At 47.6% G+C, this 14,519-nt stretch overlaps 10 non-coding genes across 10 annotated transcripts; 4 read left to right on the forward strand and 6 right to left on the reverse strand.

The window, feature by feature from the left end:
- Positions 1 to 931: 931 nt before the first annotated feature.
- Positions 932 to 1,003, reverse strand: Trnaq-cug. Its single transcript has one exon. It is a non-coding gene; the product is annotated as a tRNA-Gln (tRNA).
- Positions 1,004 to 7,257: 6,254 nt separating this feature from the next.
- Positions 7,258 to 7,329, reverse strand: Trnaq-cug. The gene has a single exon. It is a non-coding gene; the product is annotated as a tRNA-Gln (tRNA).
- A 248-nt stretch (positions 7,330 to 7,577) lies between these two features.
- Positions 7,578 to 7,666, forward strand: Trnay-gua. The gene is given in 2 exon segments: positions 7,578 to 7,614; positions 7,631 to 7,666. It is a non-coding gene; the product is annotated as a tRNA-Tyr (tRNA).
- A 358-nt stretch (positions 7,667 to 8,024) lies between these two features.
- On the reverse strand, positions 8,025 to 8,096 carry Trnaq-cug. The gene has a single exon. It is a non-coding gene; the product is annotated as a tRNA-Gln (tRNA).
- A 248-nt stretch (positions 8,097 to 8,344) lies between these two features.
- Trnay-gua lies at positions 8,345 to 8,433 on the forward strand. The gene is given in 2 exon segments: positions 8,345 to 8,381; positions 8,398 to 8,433. It is a non-coding gene; the product is annotated as a tRNA-Tyr (tRNA).
- A 358-nt stretch (positions 8,434 to 8,791) lies between these two features.
- Positions 8,792 to 8,863, reverse strand: Trnaq-cug. Its single transcript has one exon. It is a non-coding gene; the product is annotated as a tRNA-Gln (tRNA).
- Positions 8,864 to 9,111: 248 nt separating this feature from the next.
- Trnay-gua lies at positions 9,112 to 9,200 on the forward strand. The gene is given in 2 exon segments: positions 9,112 to 9,148; positions 9,165 to 9,200. It is a non-coding gene; the product is annotated as a tRNA-Tyr (tRNA).
- Positions 9,201 to 9,558: 358 nt separating this feature from the next.
- On the reverse strand, positions 9,559 to 9,630 carry Trnaq-cug. Its single transcript has one exon. It is a non-coding gene; the product is annotated as a tRNA-Gln (tRNA).
- Positions 9,631 to 9,878: 248 nt separating this feature from the next.
- Positions 9,879 to 9,967, forward strand: Trnay-gua. Its single transcript is given in 2 exon segments — positions 9,879 to 9,915; positions 9,932 to 9,967. It is a non-coding gene; the product is annotated as a tRNA-Tyr (tRNA).
- Positions 9,968 to 10,325: 358 nt separating this feature from the next.
- On the reverse strand, positions 10,326 to 10,397 carry Trnaq-cug. The gene has a single exon. It is a non-coding gene; the product is annotated as a tRNA-Gln (tRNA).
- Positions 10,398 to 14,519: the final 4,122 nt, after the last annotated feature.

The following is a 14,519-nucleotide window of genomic DNA, read 5'->3' on the forward strand; positions in this document are numbered from 1 at the left end:
CAGCTTTCAGCCGCCACCCGAAGTACAGAACTCGTTTCGCAAATTATTTAGGTTCATTATTTGCGGATCCTCCTGCTCACTGGGGCGTTCCGGGTATGAGACGCTGAAAATTAAGACGAATCCTGGAGCATATTGATCCTCTACGGACGGAATAGGGGGGAACCCCTCCCAACAGACGAGAAGACGACTCGGACGCTCGGCTACGGCAGTTGTAGGATCTTTCTTTGTAATGAAACAAAATAAATCTATAATACAAAAAAAAAATGTTGTAAAAATTAAAGAAAAAAAAAAATAAAAAGAACAACATCGACAAACCCACTCCATCCTCTTCCTGATCCTTCGATCCTCGAACTCGAACACGTTGCTTGGGCGTGGCGGCGGGATGGCCAGGCTTCGGGTGTCGACCCCTGCCCTACCCGTCGTCCTGCTCCTGCAGCGGTTCATTAGGGAAAAAAAAAAAAAAAAAAAAAAAAAAAAAAAAAAAAAAAAAAAAAAAAAGTTGGTAGAGCGGTGGACTGTAGTGGAAGATTCACAGTTATCCATAGGTCGCTGGTTCAAATCCGGCCCAGAGGACTGTTTTTCTAATCTCAGGAGCAAACAGGCTCCAGAGCATGCCCACTCGGTCAGAACCTCCCTATGTTTTAAACCTATTTTAAAGGAAATTCATTTGCTCAGCTTCTAGTAGCTAGTTGATAATCATGGGATTCTTAGCCTTCGTAGGATAATGATATTTCTTCGAATTATAGTAAAATTGCTTGCTCTTACAGGCATTACTCGTTTAATGTGCTATATAGGTCACATAGTCGCACCAATATTCAGCCGTTTCATAGACATCTCGTTTTTAATACAAACGTAGAAACTACACCCCTGAGCCTATCGCTGTTACTTCCTCGGCGAGAAACGCTTATTACAGAAAATTTAGACTAAACGAAGGTTCCACCGAGATTCGAACTCGGATCGCTGGATTCAGAGTCCAGAGTGCTAACCGTTACACCATGGAACCAGACAGGAGAATGGGACTCGTAAATACACTTAGCAGTGTTCTGACGTACTTCAGACACTTCCTACTTGCATTTTTTAACATAATTGACACTATCGAGCATTATAAAACTTAATCTGAGCAATGTTTGCACTTGCAGCCGATGACTGCATTTCCTGTGCGTCTATATGGCAGCGCTGAGTAGCAGTGTGTGGAAACGAAAGACAGGGACGGACGTAAAGCAATCAGTACGAATAAGAAAGTATGCAGAGCCTCTGGTAGCTCAGTTGCAAGTCAGCCGGCAGCGGCCGTGGCGGTCGGACGCAGGTTGTTTACGCTCTCGCCTGTGGCGGTCGCGTGCGGTTTGGTAAGTGTGCGCTTTGCTGCGTTGTTGTAGTGTGGAGTGATGAATTGCCATCGATTATAATGGATCAACTTATACGGAAAGACACATTGAAATTGAGTTTTGACCCGCACTATGCACGACCGAAGTCCTTTGAAGTTGAGTTATTTATTAGAGACGTTATGAAAATCACTATTGATGATATGGTTGGCATTCACCTTTCTATCGTCAGCAGTACGGTCTACCTAAAATTGTTGAGACCCGAGAAATGCGAGCAGGTCCTTCAATCTTGTGGAGGAGTTTTAAAGTTTAACCATTCTGACGGCAATGTTGGTGATGTCAGAGTTTCGCTTGCCGGTCTTGGAGTCAGAACTGTTCGAATATTCGAATTACCCTTTGAAATATCCGCTGATCAAATTAATGCCAAATTGAGGGAATATGGAACGGTCATCAGCAATACGGCAGAAAAGTGGTCGAATATGCACATTTTCCCGGTGTTAAACGGTGTCCGGCAGGTGAAGATTGATATGTTGAAGCACATTCCGTCCTACGTCACTGTGTGTGGCTACAGAGCCATTGTGATTTATGATGGGCAGCCGAGAACCTGTGCGGGCTGTGGTTCCACCGAACATATCCGTGCTCAATGTGTCCAACGGCGCGTGGCGCAAATACCGGCCGGTGAGCGTGCGCAGCAGGGCCCGACGTCTACATTGCCTATATCATACGTCGCCGCCGCCCGGGCTACCGTTACCTCGGACCCTAGTTTCGATGTTCCGCTAGAGGGTCTGCGCGACGTGCAGGAAGGCGTCACGCCGATGGATACGACCGACGTCCCAACTGTTCCTTCTTCACACACCTCGAAGGGGGGCGATACTCACTCGGAGCAGGGGCACCAACCGGACACCGAAAGTATTCCGGCGGGCGTTCCGGTTCGAGACGACAAGTCCGACGTGGACCGGGTGGAGTCGAACGAGCTGGCTGGCCACCGGCCCCCGCGGTCTCCCAAATCACAGAAGAAACGCCGGCTAGCACATCAAGGGGCAGAAGCAAAGGCGCCAATATTGCGTGAAAACGCGAACCACGTACGACAGAAACTGACTGAAGAGACTGAACCACCGTCGTCGGCAACCAGCAAAACGACAAAAAAATCCCGGACGGACGAATCGGACACTGATCACGGACGATTACCCTCAGGCGACCCTGCGATAACAGATGCAATGGATCAGAACCCTGTATCTGACGTATCCAAGCTCTCGGATTGCGGTTTATCAGCGGACAGGTTCGTGTGTGATTGGTCGGATGACGTGGAAGAGGGTGGTCGGGAAGATGATTTCGTAAAGGATCGGCGACGTACAGATAGTCCGTTATCGGAAGCGCAAGCTGATGTGTCCCACCAGCAACAAACGGCTACCGCCGGCGTCGGCACAGTGGCTAATGACGTAGACTTCTTTTAGAGGATGTTCGCCATTAACATCCATACTCGGCTTATTGTCACCTAGATCTCTGTTCTCATGCCGTCCTTGCAAGCTTACCGAATTGCGACATTGAACATCAATAAGATCAGTAGCCCACTAAACTTATCAAATCTTCAAGATTTTCTCTATGCCGCTGATATTGATCTCATCATGCTGCAGGAAGTGACCAATATTAACCTTGACCGTATCACAGGCTACAATGCCGTCGTTAATCCTGGACATGGCACTGATCCAGGGACGGCGATCATGGCTAAGGAAGGGATAGTGATGTCACATGTCGAGCGCCTGGCGTCTGGCAGAGGTATAGCGACTACTATCGATAATACTAGATTTATCAATCTCTACGCCCCATCCGGCTCTGGGAGACGCCGACAGAGAGCAGAGTTTTTTAAAGATGACATTGTGCCACTTTTTACACCACCTTCGGAACAACTTATATTCGCTGGTGACTTTAACTGTGTCCTCAGTCCCAAAGACCAGACGCCGAACTTCAATCCGTCCGCCGAGCTTCGCAATCTCATTGACGAGTTGAATTTAATAGACACGTGGGAGCTTCGACACGGTGACAGGCCCGGATTCACTTACGTTACTGGCCACTCAGCTAGCCGCATCGATAGAATCTACGCATTATCAAGTATGAGGGAACATGTTTTGCAGGCTGAGCTATGGCCGACTGTCTTCACAGATCATGTGGCATATATATGTACCGTCAATTTAGCCAAACAAGGGACGTACAGGGCAAGGGGACCCTGGAAACTAAATGTAGCGTGTTTACCAGAACCCGGGTGTCACACAGTCTTCCGCAATACGTGGGCAGCCTGCGAACGAAAGTTTCCAGCGTACGATTCTGCCATTACGTGGTGGGTAAAATGTGCGAAACCCGCCTTAACAAAAGCGATGAAGAATTATTCCCGAGATCGATGTGCCTGGCAGAAGCAAACCCTGGAATTTTACTTTCAGTGTCTGAGAGATTTATATCGAGAAGATGCAACAGTAATAGCAAATCGTATGCATATTAAAAGAATACAGGCTACGATTCTAACCCTTAAACGGAAGCAATTGGAAGGCTGTAAAGTCAGGACGCGTCTGCAAAACGCTGTACAGGACGAAACGACATCAATGTACCATGTTATTCGCGAACAGAAAAGGGGGCGCAGAAAGATATTGACAGAACTGCACACTGCAGATGGTCGACTCCTAAACCACCAGCGCGACATACGAGACGAGATTTACAAACATTTCACAGCACAGTTCACGGAACACCCGGTGGATATGGCGGCGCAGCACGTCCTTCTGGCACGCCGTTTTGCGACATTGACCACGGTAGAAGCAGACGGCCTCGCTGCAGTCATAACTGAAGATGAAGTAGAGGACGCCATTCGAGGGAGCCCACAGAATAAATCGCCTGGCCCCGACGGATTACCGGCTGAGTTTTATCGAACCTTTCGTCACCATTTAGTTCCAAAGTTGACCTTGGTCTGTAATGATATCTTAAAGGCTGGAAGTGATATCTTAAGGGAATTCTGTGAAGGCATAGTGGTATTGGTACCCAAAACCCCAGCGGGAAAGACAGTCGACAATCTCCGACCGCTTACGTTACTTAATACCGATTATAAGATATTCGCGCGGGTCATGATGCAGCGATTCAGTACGGTACTTAGTACTGTCACGGGGGCCTACCAGACGAGCGTTGGGAACTCTAGAAACATACAGCAGACGTTAAGTGCATATAGAGATATCATAGCTACAGCCGCCGCTTGCGACATGCGATGCGCTCTAGTCTCGTTAGATTTTGAGAAAGCATTCGATAAAATCAGTCACTCATATCTTCTGTGCGCGATGGCATCAATGAACTTTCCACGGAAAGTTATTGACACTGTTACACTCCTGCTGCAAAACGGTACGTCCAAGATCTGTCTCAACGGACAACTCAGTCAACCTATTAATATCGCTCGGTCGGTACGACAAGGTTGCCCGATGTCAATGGCCTTGTTTGCAGTTGCTCTTGAACCCTTACTGTTCTCCCTGGCGCAAGACCTTCCGGGAATACGCATACATGGCCAGAAGATCGTATGCCAGGCATTTGCGGATGACGTCAGTTTCGTGGTGACGAAAGATGAAGATTTGGAACGCGCGTTTCAGCTGATATCCACTTATGCAGCCGCATCAGGAGCGAAAGTCAACTGTAAAAAGTCTGGCATATTGGAACTTGGTAGAGGACTCGAACTTGGCAATAGCCAATCACTAAAAAGAATGACAACATTTAAATGTCTCGGCATTGAATACACGCGCACCATCCGCTGCACGTCTGCTCTTAATTATCGAAAATTATTGGCACAAATTCGGGCCGGCATACGGCAACATCATTTGCGAAATCTCAACGCCATACAAAGAGTGCTTTTAGTCAATACTTACATTGTTTCTAAAGTGAATTATGTCGCACAAATCCTACCAATACCAAAGGTCATCGCACAACGAATGCTTGCAGCGCTCGGACACTTTGTAAGTAGGGGACACATTTTCAAAGTCCCATTTGCAACTTTGACGCTCCCCTTGGGAAAAGGCGGCCTAAATCTGACTGATGTTTACCACAAAGCGAAAGCATTATATATCAGCAACATGTATAAACAATGGCAACGATCACCAAATTCCTTAACGGCCCACTTTCTCAATGAAATTGCACCTGCCAGCATGACGCCTCCGGTAAACGTAAGTCACATCCCGACTGCATTTAGCCACTTTAGTACTTTTTTCCTCGAATACAGCTATATTCAAAGCAACATACCTGAGAATGATCTTTACCGGGTCAAAGCACTTTACAGCTGCCTGACGGACAGTAAGCCGCGCAACAGAATAGAAGTGAAGTATAGAGACTGCAACTGGGCCAAGATCTGGGAAAACATTCATGACGCACACTTACCATCGCAGGTGCGGTCTACATGGTACATGGCGGTCAATAGGATCATACCGACAAATTCAAAACTACACATGATCCACTTGGCAGACACTCCGAACTGCGTTCACTGTACTCTCCTAGATACCATCGAACATCGCTTTCTATGCGAAAATGTGAAGGACATCTGGCTTCTCTTTGCACGGAAGCTCTCAAGTATGCTGCGTACTGCACCTAGAATGATTACTCCAGCTGGACTCCTCACTCCTGATGCCGTTCCATACCCTCCGGCAAAACGACGAGCAGTCACTTGGCTTCAAGGTCAGACGGTGTATTATATATTATCGGCGCCAGAAAAAAATAAAGAAGACTATTGGCTATACCTAATAACTCAACACCAGAAACTTCAACGAATCGCCAAATATAGAGAAAAGTATGCTTTCTTTCTCCTCCGAACGTTGACGTAGAGAGATATTCCTCCAGGGCGCCGTCGCAGTCCGAAAACTCTGATGGATGGCCCTTTCACGACTATGATAGTCGCAATTAGGATTCGGAATGCGGCGATCGAACGGCCACGAATATGAAACGGACCACCCCGACAGTGGTGACGCTTTGGGGGATGATGCCTCTCCTGTCGAGAGCTCTGCGAGACTGTTCTACGAGATCCCCGTCGAATTTTGTAGATCTAATATTCAAATTATACATTATTCGTTTCTTGTTCATTCAATTAGTAAGATTCGTTTATTGAAAAGAAGACGTATTTATGTTATGTTTGGCCTTCTCCTGTCAGAGGAAGAGAAGAGTTGTTCCTTCTTGCTGTGGAAGACTCCAGCATCACCAAGTTTATTTTCATACATTCAGTCTCCCTCGGAAAGTGATGAGTTTTCCAACATTCCTGCAGAAGACTTCATTTGCTTCATTTTCCACATCACATATATTGGTAAACCAAATAACCACATGGATACTGAAGAGAATCCATTTGTTTCGTGATTAATTTTTTATTTCAACGGAGATTTTTGCTAATGGCGGAGAAGTCGAGCCGATGAAGGCACTTTTGGCGAGCGTGAGGACGGGCTAGAAGGGGTGGATGGAGGCCCGAAAAGAAAAAAAAAAAAAAAAAAAAAAAAAAAAAAAGTTGGTAGAGCGGTGGACTGTAGTGGAGGATTCACAGTTATCCATAGGTCGCTGGTTCAAATCCGGCCCAGAGGACTGTTTTTCTAATCTCAGGAGCAAACAGGCTCCAGAGCATGCCCACTCGGTCAGAACCTCCCTATGTTTTAAACCTGTTTTAAAGGAAATTCATTTGCTCAGCTTCTAGTAGCTAGTTGATAATCATGGGATTCTTAGCCTTCGTAGGATAATGATATTTCTTCGAATTATAGTAAAATTGCTTGCTCTTACAGGCATTACTCGTTTAATGTGCTATATAGGTCACATAGTCGCACCAATATTCAGCCGTTTCATAGACATCTCGTTTTTAATACAAACGTAGAAACTACACCCCTGAGCCTATCGCTGCTACTTCCTCGGCGAGAAACGCTTATTACAGAAAATTTAGACTAAACGAAGGTTCCACCGAGATTCGAACTCGGATCGCTGGATTCAGAGTCCAGAGTGCTAACCGTTACACCATGGAACCAGACAGGAGAATGGGACTCGTAAATACACTTAGCAGTGTTCTGACGTACTTCAGACACTTCCTACTTGCATTTTTTAACCTAATTGACACGATCGAGCATTATAAAACTTAATCTGGGCAATGTTTGCACTTGCAGCCGATGACTGCATTTCCTGTGCGTCTATATGGCAGCGCTGAGTAGCAGTGTGTGGAAACGAAAGACAGGGACGGACGTAAAGCAATCAGTACGAATAAGAAAGTATGCAGAGCCTCTGGTAGCTCAGTTGGTAGAGCGGTGGACTGTAGTGGAGGATTCACAGTTATCCATAGGTCGCTGGTTCAAATCCGGCCCAGAGGACTGTTTTTCTAATCTCAGGAGCAAAGAGGCTCCAGAGCATGCCCACTCGGTCAGAACCTCCCTATGTTTTAAACCTGTTTTAAAGGAAATTCATTTGCTCAGCTTCTAGTAGCTAGTTGATAATCATGGGATTCTTAGCCTTCGTAGGATAATGATATTTCTTCGAATTATAGTAAAATTGCTTGCTCTTACAGGCATTACTCGTTTAATGTGCTATATAGGTCACATAGTCGCACCAATATTCAGCCGTTTCATAGACATCTCGTTTTTAATACAAACGTAGAAACTACACCCCTGAGCCTATCGCTGCTACTTCCTCGGCGAGAAACGCTTATTACAGAAAATTTAGACTAAACGAAGGTTCCACCGAGATTCGAACTCGGATCGCTGGATTCAGAGTCCAGAGTGCTAACCGTTACACCATGGAACCAGACAGGAGAATGGGACTCGTAAATACACTTAGCAGTGTTCTGACGTACTTCAGACACTTCCTACTTGCATTTTTTAACCTAATTGACACGATCGAGCATTATAAAACTTAATCTGGGCAATGTTTGCACTTGCAGCCGATGACTGCATTTCCTGTGCGTCTATATGGCAGCGCTGAGTAGCAGTGTGTGGAAACGAAAGACAGGGACGGACGTAAAGCAATCAGTACGAATAAGAAAGTATGCAGAGCCTCTGGTAGCTCAGTTGGTAGAGCGGTGGACTGTAGTGGAGGATTCACAGTTATCCATAGGTCGCTGGTTCAAATCCGGCCCAGAGGACTGTTTTTCTAATCTCAGGAGCAAAGAGGCTCCAGAGCATGCCCACTCGGTCAGAACCTCCCTATGTTTTAAACCTGTTTTAAAGGAAATTCATTTGCTCAGCTTCTAGTAGCTAGTTGATAATCATGGGATTCTTAGCCTTCGTAGGATAATGATATTTCTTCGAATTATAGTAAAATTGCTTGCTCTTACAGGCATTACTCGTTTAATGTGCTATATAGGTCACATAGTCGCACCAATATTCAGCCGTTTCATAGACATCTCGTTTTTAATACAAACGTAGAAACTACACCCCTGAGCCTATCGCTGCTACTTCCTCGGCGAGAAACGCTTATTACAGAAAATTTAGACTGAACGAAGGTTCCACCGAGATTCGAACTCGGATCGCTGGATTCAGAGTCCAGAGTGCTAACCGTTACACCATGGAACCAGACAGGAGAATGGGACTCGTAAATACACTTAGCAGTGTTCTGACGTACTTCAGACACTTCCTACTTGCATTTTTTAACCTAATTGACACGATCGAGCATTATAAAACTTAATCTGGGCAATGTTTGCACTTGCAGCCGATGACTGCATTTCCTGTGCGTCTATATGGCAGCGCTGAGTAGCAGTGTGTGGAAACGAAAGACAGGGACGGACGTAAAGCAATCAGTACGAATAAGAAAGTATGCAGAGCCTCTGGTAGCTCAGTTGGTAGAGCGGTGGACTGTAGTGGAGGATTCACAGTTATCCATAGGTCGCTGGTTCAAATCCGGCCCAGAGGACTGTTTTTCTAATCTCAGGAGCAAAGAGGCTCCAGAGCATGCCCACTCGGTCAGAACCTCCCTATGTTTTAAACCTGTTTTAAAGGAAATTCATTTGCTCAGCTTCTAGTAGCTAGTTGATAATCATGGGATTCTTAGCCTTCGTAGGATAATGATATTTCTTCGAATTATAGTAAAATTGCTTGCTCTTACAGGCATTACTCGTTTAATGTGCTATATAGGTCACATAGTCGCACCAATATTCAGCCGTTTCATAGACATCTCGTTTTTAATACAAACGTAGAAACTACACCCCTGAGCCTATCGCTGCTACTTCCTCGGCGAGAAACGCTTATTACAGAAAATTTAGACTAAACGAAGGTTCCACCGAGATTCGAACTCGGATCGCTGGATTCAGAGTCCAGAGTGCTAACCGTTACACCATGGAACCAGACAGGAGAATGGGACTCGTAAATACACTTAGCAGTGTTCTGACGTACTTCAGACACTTCCTACTTGCATTTTTTAACCTAATTGACACGATCGAGCATTATAAAACTTAATCTGGGCAATGTTTGCACTTGCAGCCGATGACTGCATTTCCTGTGCGTCTATATGGCAGCGCTGAGTAGCAGTGTGTGGAAACGAAAGACAGGGACGGACGTAAAGCAATCAGTACGAATAAGAAAGTATGCAGAGCCTCTGGTAGCTCAGTTGGTAGAGCGGTGGACTGTAGTGGAGGATTCACAGTTATCCATAGGTCGCTGGTTCAAATCCGGCCCAGAGGACTGTTTTTCTAATCTCAGGAGCAAAGAGGCTCCAGAGCATGCCCACTCGGTCAGAACCTCCCTATGTTTTAAACCTGTTTTAAAGGAAATTCATTTGCTCAGCTTCTAGTAGCTAGTTGATAATCATGGGATTCTTAGCCTTCGTAGGATAATGATATTTCTTCGAATTATAGTAAAATTGCTTGCTCTTACAGGCATTACTCGTTTAATGTGCTATATAGGTCACATAGTCGCACCAATATTCAGCCGTTTCATAGACATCTCGTTTTTAATACAAACGTAGAAACTACACCCCTGAGCCTATCGCTGCTACTTCCTCGGCGAGAAACGCTTATTACAGAAAATTTAGACTAAACGAAGGTTCCACCGAGATTCGAACTCGGATCGCTGGATTCAGAGTCCAGAGTGCTAACCGTTACACCATGGAACCAGACAGGAGAATGGGACTCGTAAATACACTTAGCAGTGTTCTGACGTACTTCAGACACTTCCTACTTGCATTTTTTAACCTAATTGACACGATCGAGCATTATAAAACTTAATCTGGGCAATGTTTGCACTTGCAGCCGATGACTGCATTTCCTGTGCGTCTATATGGCAGCGCTGAGTAGCAGTGTGTGGAAACGAAAGACAGGGACGGACGTAAAGCAATCAGTACGAATAAGAACGTATGCAGAGCCTCTGGTAGCTCAGTTGGGCAGTCTACTCGCGGCTGGCGAGGTGAGCGGACGTGCGCTCTTTACGTCCTCGCTGTTCCGGCCAGCTCCGCGGCGAGTGGTGAGTCAACACGGTGGGACTAGCCGTTTCTCGAGGAATTTAGTCATGTACACGTGGTAACGATGGAGTCTCATTTCCGTACAAACACACTGAAATTTAGTTTCGACGACCATTATGCACGACCTAAGCCATACGAAATAGAGGCCTTTTTGCGCGATGTAGTAAAGTTACAATTTGGCGACGTTATCGGGATCCATTTGTCGATAGTTAGCCGAACCGTCTATGTGAAGATGTCGAACACAGACTGCTGTGCACGAGTAATAGCCTCTTCGGGAGGTCGATTTAAGTTCACCCATTGTGACGGTAACGTGGGGGATGTGACGGTTGAAATGGCGGGACTTGGCGTCAGGACCATTAGGATCTTTGAACTTCCGTTTGAGGTGCCTGCAGGGCAGATCAATCAAGTTCTTACTACATATGGCACGGTCTTAAGTAATACAGCGGAGAAGTGGACAACTTTCAATACCTTCCCTGTTCTCAATGGGGTGCGGCAGATCAAAATTGATCTTCGGCGTCACGTCCCTTCATATATATACGTCAGTGGATGTAGAGCCATTGTCATGTATGACGGGCAACCCCGAACGTGCTCAGGTTGTGGTAAGGAAGGCCATGTTCGCTCGGACTGCATGCAGCGGAGGATAGCGCAGTTACCAGTGGGAGAATCCGAAAGACCTGCGACTATGCAGTCGTTGCCGGTAAGTTACGTTGCGGCAGTCAGAGGACCGGAACCGGACCACTTACTAGTAGAGGAGGCGGCTCCTCGCCCGTCACCACCTGAGACCAACGATGCGCCCATAGTCACGAACCAGATAACGGCGACAAACTTATCCGCTGCCCAGTCCGAGCAACAGGTAACTCCCGATGACGAGGGCCATGCCGCAGTTGCTGCGGCTGAAAACGTCGTGCTCCAGGATCCGGAGGGCCCGCAGGAACCGGACCAGACCGTATCTTCCGATAGTGAGATGAGCCGACCACGGCACTCACCCCGCAGACGCAAAAAACAACGGATTGCGCCCCCGAACGCGGACCAGACGGCGAAGGAGGTGCGTGAAAAGGCTCAGCGGGTTGCCCGCACACTTGGCGGAACACCGGTAGCACATGACGATGGCATCCACCAGGTCCTCATTCCGGCGGACATTCTTGCGACGGCCGAGCCACCTTCCCCTCCCACCGAACGGATGGTAGTGCACGCGACACGGGAGGTGACCCCGCATGACATACCCATGCAGACACTTGACGGCGACAAAACGGAGGTTGGCCTCCGGGCGACCGGCAACTGGGCCGATGATGTGGAAAACGTTCCGCCAGGAGGGGACTTGAATGACGATCCTATGGTTGGTGTGGGGACAGCGATCATGCGCGGGGTCGGGGATGATACGGATGGGCTTCCCCCCCGCCCCAGCGACCAGTAATCTATAGTGTGTGTAGTCACAGAAAAGGCCTTCCTTCCTTCCATCCGCGAATGACTTCTGCACAAGCTTACAGGATAGGGACTGTCAACATCAACAGTATCAGCAGCACTCTAAAGCTACAGACCTTCCGTGATATGTTATATGCGGCCGAACTCGACGTGGTCTTACTACAAGAGGTGAAGAACATAGACCTCGCCACGATTAGTGGATATATAGCCTTCACTCATCCCGGGACTGTGCACGAACTTGGAACAGCCATCCTCACAAAGGAAGGGATACTAGCGACTGACGTAGAGTACCTCCCAACGGCGAGAGGTATGGCACTCACCATTTACGATACTCGTATTGTCAACGTCTATGCCCCTTCAGGCACTGGTAATAGACCGCAACGGGCGGCATTTTTTAACGATGCTATTGCACCATTGCTTGTAGGCCATTACGACCACATTATATTCGGTGGCGACTACAACTGCGTCCTATCTCCGAAAGACCAGACGCCACATTTTAACACTTGTCCGGATCTAGCGGCTATAATACGGGACTTTCATTTTATTGATACCTGGGAACACGTCAATGGCGATAGGCCAGGATTCACGCATATCACGACTCACTCCGCCAGCCGCCTCGATCGTATTTACGTCACGCTGGATTTAAGTCGAAGACTTTTGCAGACGGAGATATGGCCGACCGTCTTCTCTGACCACGCGGCGTACATTTGTACACTCAACCTCCAACGCCAAGGGACGTACCGTGGAAGAGGATACTGGAAGTTGAATGTATCGCATTTGGACGAACAGGCATGCCATGAACTCTTCGCTGCGTCTTGGGCGGCTTGTGAGAGAAGGTTTTCTCAATATGCCTCGGCTTTGGAATGGTGGCTAAACTGTGCAAAACCGACGATCAGGAAGGCCTTTATGAGATACTCCCGTGACAGGAAGGAGTGGTACACCAGGACGGTCGAGTTCTATTTCCAGGTCCTTCGAGACTTATACCGCCCGGACGCGTCGATTATAGACAATCACCAGGAAATACAACGGATAAAAGCCACGATTACGACTTTGACGCGTCAAAAGCTCATCGGGTGCAAAGTCAGGGCGCGACTTCGTGACGGTGTCGCCGGCGAGCAACCTTCCATCTATCACGTACTTAAGGAGCGGACAGGTCGCCGCAGGAAACTGGTCACTGAACTACGGACGGAGGACGGCTGTTTGTTGTTGCAGCAGCGTGAGATATCAGCTGAGATGAAGCACTATTATGCGACGCTATACGCCGCTGGCCCTGTGGATCACGAGGCGATGGAGGCTTTACTGTCGGGTATAACCCGCAAGGTGAATCAGACGGAAGCACTTCAATTGTTGGCTGAACCTACAGAAGAGGAAGTAGAAGATGCACTGCTGACGGGCCCTGAGAACAAGTCACCTGGTCCAGACGGCCTACCGGTGGAGTTCTATCGCACATTTAAACGACTGTTGTTACCGAAACTGACGTGCATATGCCAGGAATTAATGGACCCCGACAAAGACATCCCGCGACAATTCAGTGAGGGCTTGATCATACCGGTTCCTAAGTCACCATTGGCGCAATCCGCAAAACACTACCGCCCGCTCACACTTCTAAACTGTGATTATAAGATCTTTGCAAGGATTATAGCTGGGAGACTCAAACCGGTGATGAACACGGTTACAGCCCCGCCACAAACGAGTGTCGGTATAGGCCGCAACATTCACGACACCTTGTGTGACTATCGCGACGTCATAGCGGTAGCTGCCGCCTGTCGCATTCCGTGCGCCTTGGTTGCTCTCGATTTTGACAAAGCATTCGACCGTGTGAACCATGAGTATTTATTGCAAACCATGCAGACAATGAACTTCCCCCACCGTTTCCTCACCATCATCGCACGACTACTGCGCCACTCCCAGTCCACGATTTTGCTCAACGGGCGATCAGTGGGGCCGATAACTATTGAAAGTTCGGTCAGACAGGGCTGCCCTATGTCGATGGCGCTGTTTGCTATCGCCATCGAGCCGCTATTAACAGCGCTGACCTCACACCTCCAGGGTGTCCTGATGTATGGTCACAAGTTTGTATGCCGCGCCTACGCGGATGATGTGGCCTTTCTTGTGCGAACCACGTCTGAGATACGGACGGCGATGGACATAGTAGAGCAGTATAGGAAGGCGGCGGGGGCTCAGTTGAATGTAATGAAGTCCGGTGTCCTGAACATCGGTCGCGGATTGAAGGCCCCTATTCCTGGACAGATCAAGGTGATCACGGTCATGAAGTGCTTGGGAGTGAAATTTACTCGTGACATCCGACGCACGATTGCAATCAATTACAAAGATTTGCTAAATACAGTGCGCGCG

This window comes from Schistocerca americana, unplaced genomic scaffold (assembly GCF_021461395.2).
Source record: "Schistocerca americana isolate TAMUIC-IGC-003095 unplaced genomic scaffold, iqSchAmer2.1 HiC_scaffold_204, whole genome shotgun sequence".
NCBI lineage: Eukaryota > Metazoa > Arthropoda > Insecta > Orthoptera > Acrididae > Schistocerca > Schistocerca americana.